We start from the raw sequence: 24,934 nt of genomic DNA, 5'->3' as shown, positions 1-24,934 counted from the left end.
TTGAGAAATGCCCTGTAATTCACATGCTAGTATGGGCACCCCGGAATTCAGAGATGTGCAAATAACCACTGCTTCTCAACACCTTATCTTGTCCCCATTTTGGAAATACAAAGGTTTTCTTGATACCTATTTCTCACTTTTTATATTTCACCAAATTAATTGCTGTTTGCCCAGTATACAATGAAAACCCGTTGCAAGGTGCAACTCCTTTATTGGCTCTGGGTAACTAGAGTTCTTGATGAACCTACAAGCCCTATATATCCCCGCAGCCAGAAGAGTCCAGCAGATGTAACGGTATATTGCATTTGAATATCTGACATTGCAGGAAAAAGTTACAGAGTAAAACGTGGAGAAAAATTGCTGTTTTTTCACCCCAATTTCAATATTGTTTTATTTCAGCTGTTATTTTCTGTAGGAAACCCTTGTAGGATCTACACAAATGACCCCTTGCTGAATTCAGAATTGTGTCTACTTTTTAGAAGTGTTTTGGTTTCTGGGATCCAGCATTGGTTTCACACCCATTTCTGTCACTAACTGGAGGGAGGGTGAAAGCACAAAAAATAGTAAAAATGGGGTATGTCCCAGTAAAATGCCATAATTGTGTTGAAAAATGGGGTTTTGTGATTCAAGTCTGCCTGTTCCTGAAAGCTGGGAAGATAGTGATATTAGCACCGCAAACCCTTTGTTGATGCCATTTTCAGGGAAAAAACCACAAGCCTTCTTCAGCAGCCCTTTTTCCAATTTTTTGGAAAAAAAACGAAATTTTTGCTGTATTTTGGCTAATTTCTTGGTCTCCTTCAGGGGAACCCACAAAATCTGGGTACTTCTAGAATCCGTAAGATGGTGAAAAAAAACGACGCAATTTTGGCAAGAGTAGCTTATGTGGAGAAAAAGTTATGAGGGCCTAAGCGCGAACTGCCCCAGATAGCCAAAAAAAGGCTTGGCACAGGAGGGGAAAAGGCCTGGCAGCGAAGGGTTAAACAGTGCACAGTGCACTTCTCCACGGAAGTGAGCAGAATCACAAGGAGAGACCGGAAGTGATGTGGGACGCACTGCCTGTTCTGTCTCTGCCGCTTCTGACCAGTAAGAGCCGTCTCACATTCACACAATGTGCTCAGTGGATTTCATCAGGAGGAGGGGAGCATCCTCTGTTGGCCAATAATAGACCCTCTGCCTTAAGCAGTGAACACATTTTAACATTTCACACAAAAACAAGCATTTTGTGCTCGTAAAGATGTGGGTTTGGGTTTTTGTTGTCACAGGCAGGAATGTTTTTAAGATACACACATTCCAAGTACAGGGTCTCAGCCTTGGTTGCTGCTATTTAAAAGTATTTATAGCTCCACTTCAGAAGAGCATCTTCCAAACACTGACACAGAGGGCTAAAGAGTATTTAAAGAAAGTTGACAACTGGAAGTGACAGTTTGTATTTCATGAAATATATGAAAATAATGGTTGGTGATGCAATTAAACTGGATAGCTTATTTATTTTTAATTTTTTTAAAACACTTTATCAAGTTTTTCAAATGCACAGAATGGTACATAGCTAATAAAATAGAGAAAAATACCAAGCAATACACCATGGCAATGAATCAATGCAAAGGTTAAACAAGTATTCGCATTGCAATCGGTCTCGAATTTGTGAGAGGTAGAGCTACTGGCATTGTAAATGACGACGTCTTTCTTCTGTGTTTTGGTTTGGAGTGGAATTATGTGGGTTGATTTGGAATTGTTAGTTGTGGAATTGTGTGGGGTGGAGTTAATGTGCGTCTTGGAATTATGGGCCATGGTATGCCGTGGAATTATGTGGGCAGTAATTATGTGGTTTTGAAGGTACTAGAATTATGTGGAGTGGGCCTGTGTGTCATGCAGTGTAATGATACGGATTGGTATTTTGTGTTGTCTAATGGTACATTGTGGAGTTTAATTATGTAGTGTGTGTCTTTAAGTTTGTGGCATGATGTGGTATTCTGTGGTGCGGATTGGAAAAAACGTAGGCATTCTGTAGCAGTCTATTTTATACTGTGTGCAATGTAAGTTTAAAATAATGAATTACATAATCACAGTGCTTTCTGTCACAGGTTGTGACCGTGCAGCACTAAAAATACTCAAGTCACTTTCCTCCACTGCACCAACCAAGACTTGATTCTGTGGCTCTCTGGTTACACACATGGCTCTGCAGTACATCAACTAATAGAGGTTTCATAATGAACTATAGTGAATTTCCCAATGAGTAACAACTTTTGAAATTTATTTTTCATTTAAGCTGGATGGTATTTTATTTGTAGCTACATGACTGTGAAAGACCAAAACAAAAAATAAACCTGACAGAATATTTTATAACTTTGACCCCGCACCACACTCACTGACCCGCCCCCCACTGCTTGAAGCATTACAGTTCACATAATATTTTTAATGCACTTCGACCGCTGCACACCAGTACTTAATACTGCACCCTCCTATGGGTATGGCAAAGAGGGGGGCACTAACGTGCATTTTAACACTGGGGTGCTGCACCCTCCCCCTTCCTGTTAATCACTCTCTCTGGTGGTGGGTGAGATCCTGTTGTTACAATACCTAACCCTCTACAGGCTCTGAAAGGAGTAGGCTCAGGTGGAGGTGGCTCGCAAAGTTCCCCCTGGCTGGTGCTTGTGGTGGTCAGAGCTGTATGGCAGACATGGGTTGAGATTTCTATCATAGAGAACTGCAGCAGTGACCCCGCTTGGGACAAAGTTTGTGTGACAGCCCCTGGAGGAGAGCTGCACAAACAGAGCACGCTATGCACTAAAACATGTGTGGATTACTGGCGAAATGTGCTTAACTGCAGCAGATAAAAATATGCATAGTGATCTCTTATGTCATACATTTATGAATTGAGTTACGTTTCAAGGGGTGGGTTTTTACATAACATGATGCATTCTGGGAGCTGTTGACTGGCATGCATTTTGATACGTGATGATGAATAAAGATGAATTTGAATCGGTAACTTGGATTGTTTGTCATTTAATAACACTTTAGAGTGTGCTCACCTGTAATTGTATCATTGCATTCTGGGAGCAGTAGTTCAATTGACCCATTGGACTAAAGTGTCAAGTTTTAAGGGTCCGCTATATTCCCACGTTTTGAATTTCTGGTTTAAGAGCACAATTGCCTCTTAAAATATTTTGATAGCAGCCTCTGCCATGCTTTGGTACCCGGGCCTGTCTCTTTGTTCGTTACTTTGTTGTTCACCTCCCACAAGATTTTACTGACAAAAAAATAAAGCAATACATTGTTGAAACAATACATTCCTGAGATAGAGCAATCAGGTTTGATCCAAAGATTTCTCATGCAGTGGGGGTGGTTGTTGACAATTATGAAGGAGATAAGCGTATTTCACCACTCAAACAGGTTAAACTCCTTCACACAGGTTCCTATCATAGTACACACTTCACCCAGACACCCTTGATGAGCGAGTACATCAACTGTTTGTAACATTGTCATGCAAGTAGCCTTGGGTTCCACAATGCACTCACACATTTAGAGATTGTGCTGGTCTCACTCTCACCTGGCTAATTCTTACAAACTAAGGGGAAGGACGAGAACTTCCCACATTACTTTGCTCTGTGGTCTGCTGTGTGCTAAATGGCACCTGACAACTGTTCGGCAAAGAGCAGATCCTCTGATCTGCACCATATTTTGGTGGCAAAACTTTTCTTATATTTCACTTGAGTACTGCACATATTATACAATCAGTACAATGCTAATTTGAATGTCTTTTTTAGAGATACTTGGGTGTTACTTATGTCACTTACATGCGTTCTCAACATATCTATAAATTCACTAATGTATCTTCCTTTGACATTGCCAAATGCCCTGTGAGGTCATCAGTTTGGTAATTAGTCTTCACTCCCAACATTCTCAAAAACTTGAGAGGTCTGTCACATTCAACTGAACTCAGAGCAGAAGCAAAGAGACAGGAAATGGTCTTCTCTGACTCAGAGATGAAAACGACACTTCGCACAGCAGGCACTGCACTGCCTGCTCCTACCAAGCTTCTATCAGCTTTGAGGCCAGGAGAATGGCCTCTGTGAAAAAGATATAAAAAAGTGTTGTCTTCTATATAGCTGCAGGTCAGTTTAAAAGAATCTCTTATAAGTGAGCAATATAATCTTGTGGAAATTTATTGTGAATTTATACTATATATTTGAGATGTAATTATAAGATATTTATTTGTAGATGTTTTGATCGCTTAAATAGTTTCCATGTTCTTTTTGGGTGATAATTGATGTTTTGTTTATAAAATGTTTTCTTTGTGTATTTATTAAGCTCTTGAAGACACGGTCTTATGTAAGGCAAGATGAAACATAAGATGGCTGCTTGTCTAGCCGTCTGTCTTTGGATTAAAGATATTATTTATGATAACCCAATAACCATGTAAACAATATTGTTGTGTTGCATAAACTAGAGCTTTGGCCACGCTCTATAGGGTTTAGCTTTTCAATCCATTTGTGCCTGACCTGAGTTCAGTGCTACATCGCTAGAACAGAATTCCAGGTTATTGTACCCTCATTGGGTATACATGCTGGTGTACTGTCCATGCTTTCGGGGTAACTAACAATACTGTTAAGGGGTCAGGGAGGCAGTGGTGATTCAAACCCAATTTTGTTCTTTAAAATAGCACTCACAAGTACTGTACTAAAAAAAGACACTATAGCCCTCTTTACAGGTTTTGCGGTCATGAGACCGCAAAACTGGTGGTGGCGGTCTAACTGCTGCGGACCCGGTGGTAAAGATCACCGCATTAAGGGGCATATTTATACTCCGTTTGCGCCGAATTTGCGCCGTTTTTTTCGACGCAAATTTGGCGCAAAACTAATGCCATATTTATACTTTGGCGTTAGACGCGTCTAGCGCCAAAGTATGAGGAATGAGCGTCATTTTTTTGCGTGAACGCCTTCCTTGCGTTAATGAGATGCAAGGTAGGCGTTCCCGTCTAAAAAAATGACTGCGACGCAAATGCGTCGTATTTATACTCCCGGGCAAAAATCACGCCCGGGAGTGGGCGGGGCAAAAAACCCCGCATTTGCGCCTCTTTTTAACGCCTGGGTCAGGGCAGGCGTTAAGGGACCTGTGGGCTCAAAATGAGCCCACAGCTGCCCTCCCATGCCCCCAGGGACCCCCCCTGCCACCCTTGCCCACCCCAGGAGGACACCCAAGGATGGAGGGACCCATCCCAGGGACATTCAGGTATGTTCAGGTAAGTATAATTTTTTTTTTTTTTTTGGCATAGGGGGGTCTGATTTGTGCCCCCCTACATGCCACAATGCCCAATGACCATGCCCAGGGGACATAAGTCCCCTGGGCATGGCCATTGGGCAAGGGGGCATGACTCCTGTCTTTACTAAGACAGGAGTCATGTAAATGGCGTCTGGGCGTCGTTAAAAATGGCGCAAATCGGGTGGAGGCGATTTTTTTGCCTCTACCTGACTTGCCCCATTTTAAGACGCCCTAACGCCATTTTCCCCAACGCCGGCGCTGCCTGGTGTACGTGGTTTTTTTCCACGCACACCAGGCAGCGCCGGTCTGCTAGCGCCGGCTAACGCCATTCAATAAATACGGCGCCCGCATGGCGCTTCAGAATGGCATTAGCCGGCGCTAATCTTTTTGGCGCAAAACTGCGATAGCGCAGTTTTGCGTCAAAAAGTATAAATATGGCCCTAAGAGTTGTGCGGTTTGGCGGAGTCCCGCCGGTCTGGTCAGACCACCTCAGGCCGCCAGCCGTATTAGGAGGCAGGGAACCACCAGGCTTTTCTTGGTAGTCACCCCGCCACAAAAAACGTGGCGGTAACACACTCGGTGACAGGAATTCCCATTCCTATCACCAGCACACGCACCTCCACACATGTGCAGACGCACTTCCACATGTCCACACATATGCAGACAGCCCCCCACCCGTCCACACCCCCCATCCTCACACTTGCATACACCCCCCTCATCCACACACTTCCATACAAACACCTCCACCTGACCGCACGCATCCACAGACACCCCCACTCACTCGCACGCATCCACACAGACACCCCCACTCACTCACACACATCCAGACACCCCCACTCGCATGCATCCCAATACACACACCTACTCACTCACACCCCAAAACACATCCCCTTCCCTCATACACACACCCTCCGCACACACATACATACACACACGCACTCATGCACACCCACACCACTGCACATATACACCACACACATGCACACAACATCCCCCTCCTGACCGCACACTTGCAGACACCCCCCCATCCAACTGTGCGCACACATACAAACAACCCCCCTCTGCAGTCATACGCACACTCCCCCTCTGCATTCATACACACCCCCAGCCTCTCCACGCATCCAACCCCCCCCGGATGGGTATCGGCTGTTTCACCGCCAGCCCCGCCGTACAGGGTCAGTCGTGCCATATTACGTATCGTAATACAGCGGGCGGAGTCCTTGGGCGTGGCTGTGCTGGCAGTGGAACAGCATCTCACCCTCCATCGGTCAGGCAGACGGTGTCGGATTTCCGCCTGTGAATGAGCAGAAATCCGTGGATGACACCAAAAATCTGGCAGGAGCTCTTGCAATAACCTGGGGCAAACACCTCTTTCATTAAGTGGCTAATTCATGAAGTATATACAGAGTTGACCGCTGATTGGGGGACTTAACATTAATCAAAAACATAACTGGCATAAACCAGCATGATAAAAATATGTAAAATCGGACTTGTTCATTTTGCACATTCACTGTCAGACCTTGCATGGCAGATATCATGGAGCTTGTGTCAGACGTGTCACCTTGTGTGTTTGCAAAGTTGTTGTTTGGATGAATTGACACTTTCATGAGCTCTCAGAAAGATAATGACATGTGGCATATTGACCAAACGCAGAGAGACTAACGTGTTGGGAGTTTACAATAGCTGTGTGTCTAGTTGTTTATTTGGGAAAATAACATTGTCTGTGATAACCATATGATTATGTAAAAAATGTTTAGGTAATATATGTGTTTTTGTGAACAATGTTTTAATATTAAATATATGTGCTTTGAGAATACTATAGATTGAGTTTTCTCGCTAAATTGGACCTTACATTGTGAAGTATATACATAAAACGAAATGTACCCCCCAGAAATACCTTAGAACATTTTTAAGGCTCTAACCATAGATTTCATACTGTTTGAAACAAGATTGTAAGATTAGCAGCTGGGTTGGTTGAAGTACATGCAGGGCCAGTGTCTCTCATTTCCCTAAATAGCCCCTTTTATGAAATGTTAAAGAGACAGTACATTAGGGCAGTGGTTCCTAATCTTTTCACTTCTGAGGCCCCCCAATGAATCATTACTGGAATCCAGACACCCATACGGAGTCATTGGAAGCCGGTGATCCCTGGACTAAGCAATTTCTAAGATTTGGACCTCAAAATAATACTCAAAAATAAAGAAACAAAAACACACAAAACAGAGTCAAACCACTATCCACAAAATTAAAGATAGTTGACTAAGGCCCTCATTGCAACATTGGTGGTAAATCCCGCTTAGCGCCATGATGACGTCCGCCAAAATACCGCAGCGGTGGCGGTAATCCGTTCACCATATTATGACACACACACACCAATCCGACAGAACAGCGCCACATACACAAATCCGCCAGACCAAACGTCAGTGCTAAAGTGTTGGTACCAAATCCCATACCGTTACGCCAACAAGACAACGCCCACCACATTATGACCCTCGAATCACAACGACAGTTATTCAATGGCGCTAAACCATTGGCGGAAAATACCCACCCATATACAAAGCAACACTACATTGGCCAATTCAAAAGCCACATACCTGATACCCATACACACACCACACCCACACCACTATAAAACACACACCCACATTACCCACAACCCTTTGCCAACAACAATTACTGCCACTAGAAGACTGAGAAGAAGAACACAGAGAGAACTAGACACACACATTACATACACTCATACATCCCTTTCGCACTTCACATTACACACCCCACCACATAACCCAACACACACTCACCCATCACATAATATCCATGGCACCACAAAGGCACCCCAGTTTCACTGAGGAAGAGTTCAGGGTCATGGTGGAGGAAATTGTCCGGGTAGAGCCACAGCTCTTTGGAGCACAGGTGCAGCAAATATCAATAGCAAGGAAGATGGAGCTATGGCAGTGAATCGTGAACAGGGTCAACACCGTGGGACAGCACCCAAAAACAAGGGAGACATCAGGAAGAGGTGAAACGACCTACGGGGGAAGGGGCGTTCCATAGCATCAAGGCACCAGCTCGCCATACAGAGGAGCAAGTCTTGGCCCTACTGCATCCTGAGGGGCTCACAGGAGTAGCCGGAGGAATGGACAGTGGTAAGTCAATTCCTACTACTAATCACCCTCCATAACTGCATGCCATCAGACACCCTCACCCCCATCACTCCACCCCATCACACACACTGCACCCACACATCTGACCAACCACAATGCCAAGCCCTGCATGCAATACCAATGCATGGACACCCCTCACAGCCCTGCATGTACACCCATCACAAAACCATGCACAGCATGGAGAACTCACGAGCACACAATACAGCACCACACACAAGTAAAAGGTGGCAGGGCAGCACCAACCAAAGAGGGGAGGATAGGGAATGATAACATGTCATACATATGAAGCTAAATACATCACTTACATCCCCACAGGTACCCCAGCCAATGTCAGCGGAGAGGAGGTGCCACCAACATCCAGTCCCCCACCAGAAGATGTCCCCAGTGATGACAGTAACTCTGGACTTCAAGACCTGGATGACCTACCTGGCCCATCAGGGACCACTGGACAGTCGGCTACCCAAGCCCACACTCAGTCCACCACAGAGCCTCCCTCATCAGGATCCAACACCATAGCACCCACCCAGCGTTCCCACACCTCTGTCCCCAGGACACGTCATTCAGGAGTGTACCCACCTGTACATGGACCCCAGTCCACCCCTCACCCCCAAGACAATCAGGGACCTGGGGGCAGTGGAAGTGGGCACACTGTTCAGGGGCACAGGGCAACAGGGACACTGTGAGGACTGCTGTGCACCAGGGGAGGACAGGAGCAGGGAACCAACTCTCCAGGAGGCACTCTCTGAGATCCTGGGAGCCTACCAATATTCCCAGGACACAATGGGCCAGATTTTGGACAACGTGCAGGAGAACAGGTGGCCTCAGGATGGACAGTATCAGGGGATTAGGGAGGACTTGCAGGCCATTAACAACACCCTAATCTCCATAGCAGGGGTGCTGGCAGACATGGCCAACATCATGAGGGAGGCAACAGCACACCAGCGGGCCCCTGCCACTAGCCAGCCATCTGAACAGCCCTCCACTTCCGCTGTCGCTAGTGACCAGGAGGCCCCGCCACAGGTCCTACAGGCCATCAGCACGCCTCCCCCTGCAGAAGGTGAACCACCCCGCAAACATTCCCTGCGACCCAGGCAGAAGCCAGAGACACTTGCCAAGCCCACCGCCAGGAAATTAGACTCTCCTGATTGTCACCCTTGTGTCCCACCCTCTCACCTTGTCCACTTTGAACTGCCATAGCTCCCCTTCCTATGTCCCCATGGACATTGCACCTGTGCTACAAACAGACTGTAAAAAAAACCTGGACTTTCCTCCATCATCACCCCATCCCATCGCACTTTCCCCCTATATTTTAGCACAAAAATAAACACCCTTGGACAAAATTCGACTATTGGTATTTCATGAATTGCTAATTTGTAGTGATTGAAACAGCTACAGCCACTGCAAATGAATTATAAATTGTATGAGCATAGAATTAATGACCTGTAGCTGGCTGTTGTGAGCACATCAGGAGAATGTTGTCATATCACTAACATCTGTAAAATGAACATCCATAGGTAACATTAAGTAAGGGAAAGAAGTGGAATTGTCATAGAAATGTGGAGTTGCAGTGTCTCAGCTGTGTGTCATTGGAAGTACTGACGGATCACGAAAGTTCTGTTGTCCACATCCTTATCTTCTGCCTCCTTATCTTCACTGTCCTCAGGGTCCACTGCTGCCACAGGGGCATAACCAGTTACCTCCTCCTGCAGAAATGGTACATGCCGTCTGAAGGCCAGGTTGTGCAACATGCAGCATGCCACTACTATCTGGCACACCTTCCCAGGTGAGTAGCACAGGGATTCACCTGTCTGATGGAGGCACCTGAACCTGGCCTTCAGGAGCCCGAAGGTATGTTCTATAATTCTTCTTGTTCACCATGTGCCTCATTATAACGTTCTTCTGCCCTTGTCCTGGCATTCCTCACAGGGGTAAGCAGCCATGAAAGGTTTGGGTAACCAGAGTCACCTGCAAATATTGAGGGACAACATTTAGCCACACACTATCCCATATGGCCAACACCATAGGCAGAAACCAACATATACTGGGTGGGAACCAGGGCTCACCTATTAGCCACACCCTGTGCCTCTGTAGTTGGGACATCACATTTGGGATGCTGCTATTTCTCAGGATAAAGGCATCATGCACTGAACCAGGATACTTAGCATTTACGTGGGAGATGTACTGGTCTGCCTGGCACACCATCTGCACATTCATGGAGTGGAAACTCTTACAATTCCTGTACACCTGTTCATTTTACCGGGGGGGTACAAATGTAATATGTGTTCCATCAATCGCCCCAATTATATTGTAGATGTGTCCCATGGCATAGAACCCGGCCTTCAGAGGTCAAAACCTCCACCTGGGGGAAAGCAATGTAGCTGCATATGTGTTTCATCAGGGCAGACAGGACTCTTGCCAGCACTATTGAGAACATTGGCTGTGACATTCCTGCTGCCAATCCCACTGTGACTTAGAAAGAACCAGTTGCAGAGTAATAGAGCACTGATAGAACTTGCACAAGAGGGGGGATCCCAGTGGGATGACGGATAGCTGAGACCAGGTCAGGCTCCAATTGGGCACACAGCTCTGTGATTGTGGCCCTGTCCAGTCTATAGGTGAGTATAATGTGCCTGTCCTCCAGTGTAGCCAAGTCCACCAGGGGTCTGTACACCGGGGTATGTCTCTATCTCTTGTTCATCCGCAGCGGTAGGAATCTAGGGGACACAAGAGTGAGTAGGCTGTCACAATTTGTACAACTATACCACAACAGCAGTCCACGTCGTACAAACATGTTTTGGAACAGTGTGATTAGTAATGTATGTGCCAATGTATCCTGAGACGCAGCAATTCTCGTTAGGCATGTACACCCCCCCCTGAAATGGTGTCCGCCTGTCCTGTGTGGTGGGACAGGTGGAAGTGAGGTAACTCCACCGACATTGTGCGCCGTGGCAGTAGGCGTTCGTGAACCGCCGTGCAATTCCTCATTGGTTTCTATTGGGCCCTAAGGGGTACATTGGTCAATGGGGATGTACGTCGGTGGTGACTGTATGCACCGGTGCAGACGTGACTGCCGTTTCCAAGCTCAATCCTCACTTGTTTCCTGACCTTCCATAGGAAAGGACCGACACTGCATGTGCTGCTGTGACCTGTGTCTGCAACCAACCATGGCCCGTGTGACCGGGGAAAGGGCCCCAGCCTTCACTACGGAGGAGTTGGTGCGGCTGGTGGATGGGGTCCTACCCCAGTACAGACTACTGTATGAGCCTCCAGACCAACAGGTGAGTACACTGTGGACACAATGCAAGCAGCATGAATGCATGGAGTTGTGTGTGAGGCATCATGTAAGAGGGGGAGGATGCCCTCCTATGCAATGGGCCATGTGTGTGTCAATGGTGATGGGATCGGATATGGTGGGCCATTTGTGTGACATGCTGGACTGTTTGACTAATGGTTTTCTCCTGTCTGTATTGCCTCTGCAGGTCAGCACCCATCAAAAGAAGGGGCTATGGTGTGCCATCGCCAAGGATGTACGGACCCTGGAGGTCTATGGCAGGCGGAGTACCCACTGCCGCAAACGGTAGGAGGACCTGAGATGCTGGGCCCTGAAGACCACGGAGGCCCAGTTGGGGATGGCCTCCCAACGAGGAAGTGGTGCCTGTCGGACCGACCCCCCTGATGGCGCGCATACTGGTGGTGGCCTACCCAGAACTGGATGGGCGCTTGATGGCATCAGAGCAGCCACAAGGGGGTGAGTACAGTGGGCACTGCTCCAATTCACGACTGGTGGGGTGGTATCCGGGTGGTGGTTGTGTGTATTCGGTTGCCCTAGGCCAGGCCAGACATAGCAGCGTAGGTCCCCTGGTGGCTGAGGGTTTGAATTGGAAATACTGCTCCCCTAGCTTGTCAGTAGCAACTTCTGGGCAGGGCTTCGTGGGTCCCAGGTGTGCAGCAGTTGTTGGTGTGTGCCCATCCTCATTACTTAGTGACTAGCCATATCACTGTGTTGCAGGATTGGCGCTAGTAATCACACAGTGCTCGTTGGATGTACAGGTAAGTGGCATTTTATTGGTTGAATATAGTAGTCTATGATAATAAATGTCTGTCTTGTGTTGCTTTCACTCTCCGTGTCTTCACTCTAGGCAGGGATTCATGGTCTCTTCTTCTTTTCTTTTTGTACCTCTAGGACTCTCGGGAAGCACATGTGGGAAGAAGAAGAATAATTGCTGTAAGTGATTCATGTTTCTTATCTTTCTCTTCCTGCCTCTGTCTTTCCCTTTTTCTCTTCTTGTTACTTCCTGGTCTTTGGGCTCACTCTTTTTATCTCTCTTTTCCCCGTTGTCTGCTAACTACTGTCTTTCTTTCCCCTTTTCTGTTTGGGGTAACTTCCTGGTCTCTTCTCTATCCCTTGTATTTTGGGTTTCTCTCCCTCGGTTCTTCGTTATACTGTTTCTGCGTGAATTGTAACTTACTTATACCTTTTGGTTCATTGACATACTTTTTGGTACTCTTTAATCTTTTCCTTTTGTTTTCTTTTTAAGTCCTCTCACCCGCCCTCGTGATTTCTTTACTAAGATGTGCCCTCCAGCCCTTTGTGATAACCCCCCCTCCCATCCTCCCTAACCCTGTTCAGGATACTTCCACGCACCTGATTCTGCCACGCTTCTCCTGAAGCGTGGCGGGTACTCGCGTCCTGCACCCCGGAGCCTGCTTTCTTCGTCCCCGATCGGGACCGCCGGCTTCCTGATCTTCTCCTTCTTTTCACACTCGAGCGGAGCAGACGGCTCCGTACGGCCCCTGGATCATCCGTACACGTCTGTGGGTGTGCTGTCGTCCTCGTCCTCCACGGTCGTCTCCTCTGTCTTCTTCCTCTCGGGAACTCCTCTCTCGATCGCCCTCCTCCCAGGAAGCAATGGCTGGCCATTTAAACGTCCAGGTTCCCGCTTGTTCGGACACCGGGATTGACAGAACGGGGAGGCCCATCCGGGTCAGTAGGGGAAGCGCCAGCACAAGCAGGCGTATTGTGCGGGTTGGCCCAGTCCGGCCCGTCACACACTGGTAGTGCAATGCATAGTGCGTAGGCCTGTTCCCTGTGTGTGAGGGTGCTGGGTATGCCAACGGTGGTGTTGGTGCAGTCATTGACCCAGTGTATCCTTTTTCTCCCTCCCCCCCTTTGTTTTGTCATCCTGTCCTTCTGGCAATTAGCTTCATCTGGCGGAGGAGCAGAGGCACCGGCGACAGAGGGAGCTGCATCCCACAGGACCCTGGAGGCAAAGCCCGCTGAGGGAACCAGTGGGATGGAGGGCGAGGGGAGCACCACGGCGGAGACTGGAGGGGACGACACAGACTGTGATGCCTCTTCTGATGGGATCTCCCTGATGCTGGCGGCCACCTCTGTGACCACCCCATCTGCAGGTACAGCTGCCACCCCTGTGTACCAGCACCTCCCTCCCAGTAGCCCTTCACCCAGGAGAGTAGGCATCTCCTTCGCCCCAGGCACCTCAGGTCCTGCCCCAGTGAACCACACTGCCCTGAGAGAGGAGGCTATTGACCTCCTGAGATCCATCTCTGTAGGGCAAACAACCATTGTGAATGCCATCCAGAGGCTGGCAGCCCAGATGCAACAATCAAATGCATTCCTGGAGGGCATTAACATTGGTTTGGCTGCCCAACAGAGATCATCAATACAGGCTCTGGCCTCCTCTCTGATGGCAGCTATTGTCCCTGTATCAACCCTCCCCCTCCAACTTCCAATGTCCCATTCTCATCCTCCTCAACCCCAACCCATCCCAAGCACACAGCCAGACGGGCATGCACACAGGACAACAGCCAAGAGTGTCACAGGCAAACAGAAGCACCACATTTCATCTCACAGGTACTCACACATACACCATTCAGTTGCAGACATGCCAACATCCACTATCTCCACTGTCTCCCCCTCCTCCTTCTCCTCCACCTCCCACCCAGTTGCTTCTACACTCACACCTGCATGCACTAAATCAATATCCACTCTCAGCATCATACCACACCAAGCAGTACACACACCTCACTGGCAGACACCTCCACAACATCCATGCACGCATCCCCTGTGTCCTCTCCCACTGTGTCTGTCCACCCCCTCCTAAGGGATACAAACGCAAGCACTCAGACACCCAACAGCCATCCACCTCACAACAGCATTCAGCCCATGCACCTGCATCCAAAACCAGCATACATACACCTCCAACAACCACTCCCTCATCTTCCACTCCCATTACTCCTCCTCCCGCCCTAACGACCCTAAAAGGTTTTTCCTTGCCCAACTTGACCTCTTCCCTATCCCTTCACCGCCCCTGTCCTGCACGTATGGTCAGGATGGCAAGGACCCAGGCCATAACTTCAGCCAAACAGGCCACGGCCACAGTGGTAGCACCAGCTACTCGAGGTAGAAAGGATTCCAGGCCAAGATTACTGGAGGGGAAGGAGCCTGCAGCAGCTGGCAAGAAAGGGAAGGAGCCTGCAGCAGCTGACAGGAAAGGGAAGGAGCCTGCAGCAGCTGGCAAGAAAGGGAAGGAGCTTGCAACAGCCAGCAGAGGGGTGAAGGGACAATCCACCTGTGCCAGGAAGAGTAAGGGATCCCAAACCCATGAGCAGGAGGGGAGGCAATCAACGTCAGCTGCCGGCCAGACACCACCACCACCAGCAGCTGTCACAGGGTCCACACCGCCAGTTGTGGTTGTGCAGCCATCAGAGGGTGCAGGGACTGGGCAGGAGCCACCCACAACCACCAACACTGTGCAGCCATCACCGCCGGCGGACTCCATATAGTTGTGCCTCCAATGGCTGCTGTGCGGCCTGCCCCCTCCAGAGGTTGTGGGGGAAGTCACCCACCTGAGAGACTGTGGCCTTGCACTTCCCAGGACAAAGCACAGGGCATGGAGCCCCCTCCAGAAGCAGTGGGAAGTCACCCACCTGAAAGACTGTGGCCTTGTGCTCCCCAGGACAAAGCACAGGGCATGGAGCCCCCTCCAGAAGCAGTGGGGAAGTCACCCACCTGAGAGACTGTGGCCTTGCACTCCCCAGGACAAAGCACAGGGCATGGAGCCCCCCCCAGAAGCAGTGGTCTTGTTCCCGCATCCGGCTGAGGTGCCTGCCTATTTGCCAACTGATGCCCCTGCAGTGTCCTCTCCGGATTGGTGCAGGATTCAAGCTGGGCCTTGGACTGGGCCCTGTGGCCATGTGGGGCCTTCGGACTATGGACTGGGCAGTGTCCCTTTTGTTTTGAAGTGTAGTTATTGTATTGTTGATTTTGATAATGAACAGATTACAATCAATTTCCTCAAATCCTGTTGTCCTTGGATTATTCTGCAAATTTTCAGAGTCAAATTGTTTTTGTAATGCACCTGGTTGTGTGTATGGTGTGTGTATGCCAGGTGTGTGTTGTGCATATGTGTGTCACTCTCGTTTTCCTCCCCCCCTCCCTTGAGTGCTAGGCGGCTGTACTCACCATCATCGTCTTCGCTGGCGTTGGTGTTCCAGGTGGAGCAATACGTAGAAGGTCATTGGGAAGACTTGCAGCTCGGGCTCCATGGAGGCGTTCTTCTTCCGTGTGTCTCCAAAGGTGGGTCTTTTCAAATTTGTGCTCTGTTTCCGCCATGCTTTTGTTGGCGTTGGTACCGCCCCGGAAACGATGGAGGATTGCTATGTCATGATATGGTGGACGGTACTTTGTGTTCCGCCTCCCTGTAGGCGGCTACTGCCGTGGTGGATGTTGTTTCTGCCCTGGCGGTCGGTGTGGTACATTGGGTGGCTATGGGAGTTATCACCGCCATGGTCATAATTTGGCGGTAATTACCACCAGCCTGTTGGCCTTATTACTGCCACTTTATCACCCACCGCCAGGGTCGTAGTGAGGGCCTAAGTGTCTTTAATGAACTTAGGACTTTCAATCATAAAAACTGGGAAACTTGATTTTATTGCAAGACTGGAGACTACCATTGTGCTATTCTAAAGCTGCTTAATAACAAAAGAAGCATGCACAATTGGTTTGCAATAGAAAGTTTTGACAATGGAAATCGAAACTAATTAGCTGCTCTCAGAATGTTTCAATTATTGGATAAGCCTAGGAAGCCATGCTACCCTTAGAAGAATGACCCCATGAGACAGGTTATATCAATTCCAGATTGTTACATGGACCATGTAACCCATCTGGAAAAAGTAACAGAGGATACAGGACACTGAAGTTTCCTAAAATAAATAAGGATTTGCTAAACAAGTGTTCAGAGACCCTACTTTTGACGACATCTAGATACACTGAGATCTGGACACTTAGGAAAGGCAGGATAATCCAATGGTGTAAAAAATGTTATGTACAGCTGAAAATTGAGAACAGAACTCCAGGAGAACACTGCCTAGCTGAAAGATCCAAAGCATTGCTGACTGAAACACAAAAGCATGGTCAATTTTACTGATAAACCCATCAGCTCAGGATTTTCAGGCCAGGGAGTTAACATAATAAAGATTACATTACTTTATCATAAAATTTGATTTGGTAAAGTTTTACTTATTTCTTATCCTTATTCCTTTTATATTAATCAAATTGATGGATGCTTACCCACACGGTTGCCATCAACAAAGCATGGTGTGGACAATGGTCGATCTATGTGCGTTCACAATTCTGTGAGCCTTAGAGGTATAGGATAGGTAGCTTAAGATATTTGCCACAATAGTGACAGAGCCACAGTATTTAACTGAGATTGTCAGTTGAACTGAATTGTAACTAACTGGTCATTGTGATCTGTAACATTTTCATAACACATTATCATGCCATATGAATTTGCTCCTAGCTTTGATGAGATATAGGCAGGCTTTTATGCTACACTGTATCCCACAAACAGGTTTTATATTTTAATACTCATGATGGAATACATCTTGTTACACCGCGATTCATTTACATGTTCTAAGCTCCAAACATTGTTCATTTTCACCTTGGAAAGTCAAATGAGTAGTTAGTGCGAGCAATGGTTAGAAGCTTCAGCTTAGCAGCCAATCAAATGTGTGCCGTCACTATATGAGACAACACACTGCTTTTGTCAGAAGGTGAAATGTGTCTGCTGTGTTGAAATGCACAGGCTTAAAGAAAGGAAGCAAGGAAACTGGATACAAGGCGCACTACTACACCACGGATTGTTATTTATATTGTTAGTTATATTGTCATTTTAAAGCTTACATTTTGAAGAGATCAGCATTATGAATTTAGAAAATAAGTTCAAAATTAAAAATCATCTCTACAGAAGTCACAGAGTGTAATTCTGCATGTAAATCCTTTTCTGCATGTACCCTTGTCATTGTCAAAGACAGATGTTAAGCAGTTGATAAAGTGGTTTACTATATTTTCAAGCAGTGCCCTGGTACAAACTGATAGCAGAATATTGTATGTTGCAAGACAGAAGCAGCAGGGGCAGCGAGCAAACCTGAGGTAAAGTATTGGAAAGTGTTTGCCAGTGTAAAATAGTATTCACTTTGAGGTAGCGTGACAGCTGATATACTCAGCCATGCGTGTTCACATGAGATGTTTGTGAAAGATCTTTGGTTGTAAGAAGGCATCACTGCAGTCCTCACAGACTTCTTTCTACAGCACCTGCATCTCATATTGATGGCGGCAAACAGATAGGATACCAGGTAGAAGGTGGACTCTATGATGCCGCAGTCTGTGTATGGAGACACAATGGACTTACACAATCCTTATGCAGCCTAAGAGAGCAGCACACTGCGTTTACATATCACCTTATGCAACAGAGCAGCCTAAGAGACTAGCACACTACCTTTACATATAATCTGAAGCAACAGCACAGCCTCGGAGGGTGGCACACAGCTTTTACACATCATTTGATGCAACAAAAAAGCCTTGGAGAATGGCGCACTGGTTTTACACCACACCTGACACAATGTTGCAAGCCTCCAATCAAGGTCTCTATGAAGAATCTCCACTTTCGACCGTTTTTAGAAATTAGGAGAAACTGTTCAAATAATGCTCTTTTATTAACCAATAGGAATACAAGGAGAATAAATTGTTGGAAGGGGTTATCCCAGAAGGACTGTGAAGCAAGCAGAAAAGAAGCTGAGAATCACAGAGACAACTTCCTGATCCCTAATCCATGGCTAAGTGACAAAAGCATGACTGTGGTTCTCATTTATAATCTATTACCAAATTTGTATTAAACGTATTATTATAAAAATAAAGTGAGAATTTAGGATATTAGTGAGAAACAGCTGTCACTGTTTCCTTTTGTTTGAAGAGAGATAAGAACCTCGGAAACCCTTACAAAGATGACCAGACACACCTGTGGCCGCTGGTGTAAGTACATCAGAACAGCCGCCCTACTTACGATAGGCATTATGATCTACTTTTCTATGTTCAGGAACACTATAAAAAGACTGGCAATCTTAAACAAAAAAAGATAAGAAAACAATTAGTGAGATTCCCTTGTAGAAATCTCTCAGGGATCGAAAACTCAACGGAGTACCCTATCAGCCAAACTAATGGTCCACCCACCCACCTTCTTAAGAGTTGGACGGACTGTCAACTTTCCATTGGAGATCCCATTGGGTCTATCGATGGAAAACTTCTCCCGAAGGAGAAAGGGCTCTCCGAGAAAAGCCATCAGACATTACAAGATAAAGCAGCAGTAAAAAACCTTTAAAAATAATTTGTATTTGACAAATGCATGTTTACATCCCTCGTATGGCAGACTGCTTTCAAGTACTCAACATTTTGTGGCATTTTTATGGATTACTACCTGAGGAGTGCCAGGACACAGGCATATTTTTTTAGCTTTCCTAATAAAATAAATCAGGTATTGATTGGGTAAAAATAACTAAATTACATTCCCAAAACAGGACTCAGCCCAGATCGCAGTATTACTAGTAGCATGTCTCTCTTCATTAACAAAGAAGGAGAGGAAGTACCATCTCAAGCGAAGAACCTCTTCTCACTCTGAGAGAAGGCACATTGGCAAGAATGGTCCCCTCGAATACCACCTGCGTCAGACTCCCTGCTGAAAGCGGTCGCGCTACCAAGATTTGACCTCTTTATTTTCAAATAAACTAGATTGTTTGCTGACATCACAAATTATCTTTATAGTTTAGGGAAGAAATCTCATTTAACATCTCTTTCGACACACACAGCAGTCACATTTCATGAAGTCAAATACATTTTTCTCAATCAATCTATCAATCAAACATTTATAGAGCATGGCAAATCACCTGTGTGGGTCTTGAGGCACTGGATGCTGCTGCGTATTTTAATACATGAAAAAAAACATACATTTCTTATTAATTTGTGAAATCTAGTCATCATTGTGTACATTTTAAAGTATCATGATTGGTTCCCGCTGTATCATATTTTAGTTCATGTTAATGTTAACGTAAATTGAGTTTGATCCTGGTACAAACCTCTGTAGAGTGTTTTTTAAAGGCTTTTGGGTGTCCATACATGGGTTATTTCTGGATGTTTTGTTGTGTATCATTAATACAGATTTGTAAAGTACTGGGTTTCCAATTTATTATGCCACCAATTGCCGTACAAACCACTTATTTCTAAATATGAATTGCCCAGTTTAGAATGGGTTCCTGTGAACGTGAACGTAAAGGGGGTTTGATTCTGGTACAGATCCCTGTAGTGTGTCATGTACAAGGATGGGTGTGCTGAAGAGCAGCCTTGTTGCTGTTCCTCGCTGGCTGGGTGGTGGTGATTGTGGTCAGTGGCAGGAAGAACTTCCTGGACTCGGAATTTTAATTTATGCCATCTTTGATGACTTGAGATTTGTGCTTTCCTTTCTTCTGATATGCACATTACATTGACAAACTCCTTCCTCTACACAAGGCTGGGCTATGAGAAAGAACACTGTGTATTTGGCAGCTCCAGCAACACAAAAGCACATTTCAGATGATCAGAATGCTGCGCTCTATCTTATCTGTGGTCTGAGGAAGTCACAACTGCATTGAAAAGTTTTACTGTTTGCTCACGAGGCAGCACATACTTTATAAGTCCACTCATTCACCAGCAGAGTTCATAAAATGGGAGTTTCTTTTTGCTAGTAAACACAAACCTGAATATCATTTGTGTGAAGACTCAATATTATTTGTGTTTCTTCTCTTCTGAATCCAGATTTCTTTTCCAGTGCCAAGGTTCCAGAACTGTAGAGCAGGGAGTCAACAGTTGTGGATTCTAAGAGCTGAAATTCTTCAAGCTTCAATCTTTACCTAACCCAAAAGCTTTAAGAAACCTATTAAAAACAAAACTGTTCAAAATCTTTTTCTTCTATCAAAAAGTTTGCTATCATGCACTGATTATGTCCTGTCACCAGTTAGAATTTGGTTGGATGATGCTCTGCAACATAAAATATATTTATAACAACTAATCTAACCGTGAATCATTTACATACATAGTCAGTGGTAAGCCAACAAATCTCCCAAGTATCCAGCTCGATGTGGGACACCTCTGGGGAAGTGCAACTATGGTTGGTGCATTTACAGATGCATGTGATGATGGAAAACAGAATAATTTCTCCTGTGTCAGGGCTTGGAGGTGAAGTTGTGCACCGCAAGCATTAACTTAGAGTTACAGGTAAGAGTTTCCTACTTTTACTTCTTGTGCCTTTGAGCGTTGTACTTAGGCAGCTGTGGCTAAACTATCAATTTTGCACAAAACAACCAAATACCAAAATCAGCTATGAATATTCTCCAGCCTCAGCTTGTTAAGTTCAATCAAGCGTGTTGTGTTTATATATTTGATCACAAATCCCTAAAGTTAGCTGAAAATCCCTCCCACAACTACTTCCACATTTCCTGTACTGCAATGGCTTCTCCCCTGTATGTATTCCCTGATGTCTTTGTAGGATTGATAATCGACAAATGCTCTTCACACTTCGGTGCACTTGAAAGACTTTTCCCCTGAGTGTGTTCGCTGATGATTTCTTAATGTCAAAGAGTGACTAAAACTACTTCCACATTCACTGCAATAGTATGGTTTTTCCCCTGTGTGTGTTCGCTGATGTTTTTGTAGGATAGATAAGTGACTAAAGCTCTTCACACATTCAGTGCAATGGTACGGTTTTTCCCCAGTGTGTGTTCTCTGATGTACTTGGAGGTTAAATAACCGACTAAAGCTCTTCACACATTCAGTGCACTTGAATGGCTTTTCCCCTGTGTGTATTTGTTGATGATTCCTTAATTTGGAAGGTTCACTAAAACTACTTCCACAGTCGCTGCAATGGTATGGCTTTTCGCATGTGTGTGAATGCTGATGTTTTTGGAGATCCGATAACCGAATGAAGCTCTTCACACATTCATTGCATTGGTACGGTTTTTCCCCAGTGTGTGTTCGCTGATGTTTCTGTAGGGTTGATAAGTGACTAAAGCTCTTCACACATTCACTGCAGTGGTATGGTTTTTCCCCTGTGTGTGTACGCTGATGTCTTTGGAGAGTTGATAACTGACTAAAGCTCCTTACACATTCAGTGCAATGGTATGGTTTTTCTCCAGTATGTGTTCGGTTATGTTTTTGTAGGACTGCCAAGTGACTAAAACTCTTCACACATTCACTGCACTTGAATGGCCTTTCTCCTGTGTGTATTCGCTGATGACTTTGGAGGTGTGATAGCTGACTGAAGCTCTTCGCACATTCAGTGCAATGGTATGGTTTTTCCCCAGTGTGTGTTCGTTGATGTGTTTGGAGGTGTGATAACGAACTAAAGCTCTTTACACATTCACTGCAATGGTATGGTTTTTCCCCAGTGTGTGTTCGTTGATGTGTTTGGAGGTGTGATAACGAACTATAGCTCTTCACACATTCACTGCAATGGTATGGTTTTTCCCCTGTGTGTGTACGCTGATGTTTTTGTAGGATTGATAAATCACTAAAGCTCTTCACACACTCACTGCAACGGTATGGTTTTTCACCTGTGTGTGTTCGTTGATGTCTTAGGAGGTGTGATAACGAATTAAAGAGCTTCATGCATTCACTGCAATGGTATGGTTTTCTGCCTGAGAACGTTTGCTGATGCTCTTTTAGGAGTGCTAACTGATTAAAGTTCTTCAAGCATTCAGTGTAATTGCACATTTTGTCCCCTGTGTGTGTTTGCTGATGGTGCTTTAGTGAAGATGACAAACTAAGCTGCTGCATGTGTATGATTTTTCTTTCTTGGTTAGTGTCTCTGGGTGGGTAAATATCTGTCTCCTTCCTATGAATGTGTTTCCTGATGGGCCAACATGGCTGATAAAGCACTTTTGTTATTCTCACATTCTCTGTATATATGTGGTATTGGATGCTTGATTTATGATTTAATAATAAAATACAAGACTCGCTAAAGTTTCCACATTCATAATATGAGTAAGGCTTCTTTGTGGGTGATTGTGTCCTTAGATCGGATAACAGTTGTGCATGCTTACGGGCAAGGATTTGTCTTCCTTCTGGTTGGTGCAAACTGGGACAGTATTCTGTACATAAGATAGCAGAACCCCTCTTTCCTTCACCCTTCAGTTGTCTGGCTCCACTCCGTAGTACTTTTCTCTAGTTTCCATGGTTTGGCCAGGAGTTTACAATACACCTAGAGCAATGAATGATGGTTGTTATCATTATAGGAATCAGAGCACTGCTGCCGATCTCATCATCAAAGCTGGTATTGGACACTTGTTTACACAGAAGGTTGTATGTCAGTGTTGATGCCTTAATTTTATAGACGCCATTTCTTTGCCTTCTGGCGTGAAGGTGCACAGCTCTTCACTGCTTCTTCCTGGAACTGTCAGTTTATGTTCAGGTTCCTCTGTCTCAGATTTTACTGATGTTTTTGTGAATATTAAAGCTCATTGTTTGCAGATTTACAGTATTATTGCCATTACTCCGAGTCATTTTGTGCATTCAAGACTTCTTTCCTGTTGGATGTAAAGAGACTTAAAATCAGCTAATGGAAATGTAACAGAATGGTTGTAAAAGACATTTCTTCTTGACCATATTTGAAATTTACCAAGTGATATTTCACCATACACAGACATTTAACTAAACGTTCTATTGAACATGTGACATCTTAGTTACTGCAGAAAAGGAGATGATTTACCAGTGTTTACATAGTAACGTAGTAAAGAAACACCCACATGCTTGGGTTACAGCTTTAGGAAGATGCATATGGTCAAGATTTCATATAAACAAAAACAGATTGTGGAAAAAGAGATGGATCAGGATGTGCTGCTGTTATTTCGTTTCAGGAAGCGTGTAACAAAAGTAACTATTCAGGAAGTATAAAATAAAGCTAACTTTTCACGAAGTATATAACAATGGCAACTCTTCAGGAAGTGTACAATAAAGGTAACCCTTTAGGAAGTATATAACAAAGGAAACTTATCAGAAACTATATACCAAAGGTAACTCTTCAGGAAGTATATAACAAATGTAACTTAATTCACACTCTTCTTCACAATACTTTCCAACTTCTATCTTTACCTAGCTGTTTGGTAAGTTATCTTTGCCACTTTCCACCACTTCCCTGGGGTTGACTCAAGCATTTGGTGGAAGATTGGAGCATTATTGTAAGTTGTGGTGGATTTTCTCTCGCCATAATATCCATATCCCTGACACTAGTGCAGCTTGCAGTGTCTGGCCCTGGCATGGTACTTAAACAAGAAACTCTTTCCTTCTTACTAAGGTAGATAATACGTAGACCTTGTTGCATTACAAGCTGCAGCTCCTTCCAGGGCTTTTTTTAATAAAACATAAAGTTTTTTTTGTAATGGCTTGTCTTTACATTGTGTGCACCAATAAGGGAAATAAATATTGATTCATATAATTTAATATTCAACTATATCAGTCATTTTAGCCCTCATTACGACTTTGGCGGTCTTTTGCAAAGACCACCGAAGCTTCGGGTACCAACCTACCGCCAGTGCTGGGGGTTTGATTGATGCCCTATTATGAGTTTTCCCCTTGGCCAACTCACCACAACATTGAAGCCAGCTCGTAATCGAGCCGGTGGCAATGTTGAGGTGCGGCAGCACCCGTCGAGCATTCCACTGCCCGTAATTCGGGAAGTGGAATGCGCAATGGGGCTGTGCATGGGGGCCCCTGCACGGCCCATGGCAAGTGCATGGGCACTGCAGGGGCACCCAGAGCCCCCGAGTCTCCCATACTGCTAGCCTTTCCATGGCAGTGTTTACTGCTGGGACCGCCAGGCTGCAGGCTGGTGGCAGCCTGGCGATATTAACGTGGCAGCTCCGCCACAGTCATAATGTTGCGGCTGGACTGCCACTTTGGCGGCAGTCCGACTGCGACCGTGACCCTGGCGGTCTAGTGACCGCCAGGGTCATAATGACCCCCAAAGTCCTTATTATACAAAAATCGATCACAACCAATAATTTACCTGACATATTTCAGCAGCCAGCACAGATAAGTGCATAATAATCAATTTTTTGCTTGTTATCCCCTACCATAGATTCTGAATGTTGGCCGTTTGGCACCAGCATGCTACTCTGTGGATGGCTGGGGA

General features: G+C 45.6%; 1 pseudogene; it reads right to left on the bottom strand.

The window, feature by feature from the left end:
- Positions 1 to 24,934, bottom strand: part of LOC138286976 (zinc finger protein 208-like) — a 475,759-nt pseudogene that overhangs the window by 436,648 nt on the left and 14,177 nt on the right.

The sequence above is a fragment of the Pleurodeles waltl genome, chromosome 4_1 (assembly GCF_031143425.1).
Source record: "Pleurodeles waltl isolate 20211129_DDA chromosome 4_1, aPleWal1.hap1.20221129, whole genome shotgun sequence".
Taxonomy (NCBI): Eukaryota; Metazoa; Chordata; class Amphibia; order Caudata; family Salamandridae; genus Pleurodeles; species Pleurodeles waltl.
Note: the sequence above shows the minus strand (reverse complement) of the source record. Positions and strands in the feature narration are given on the sequence as shown.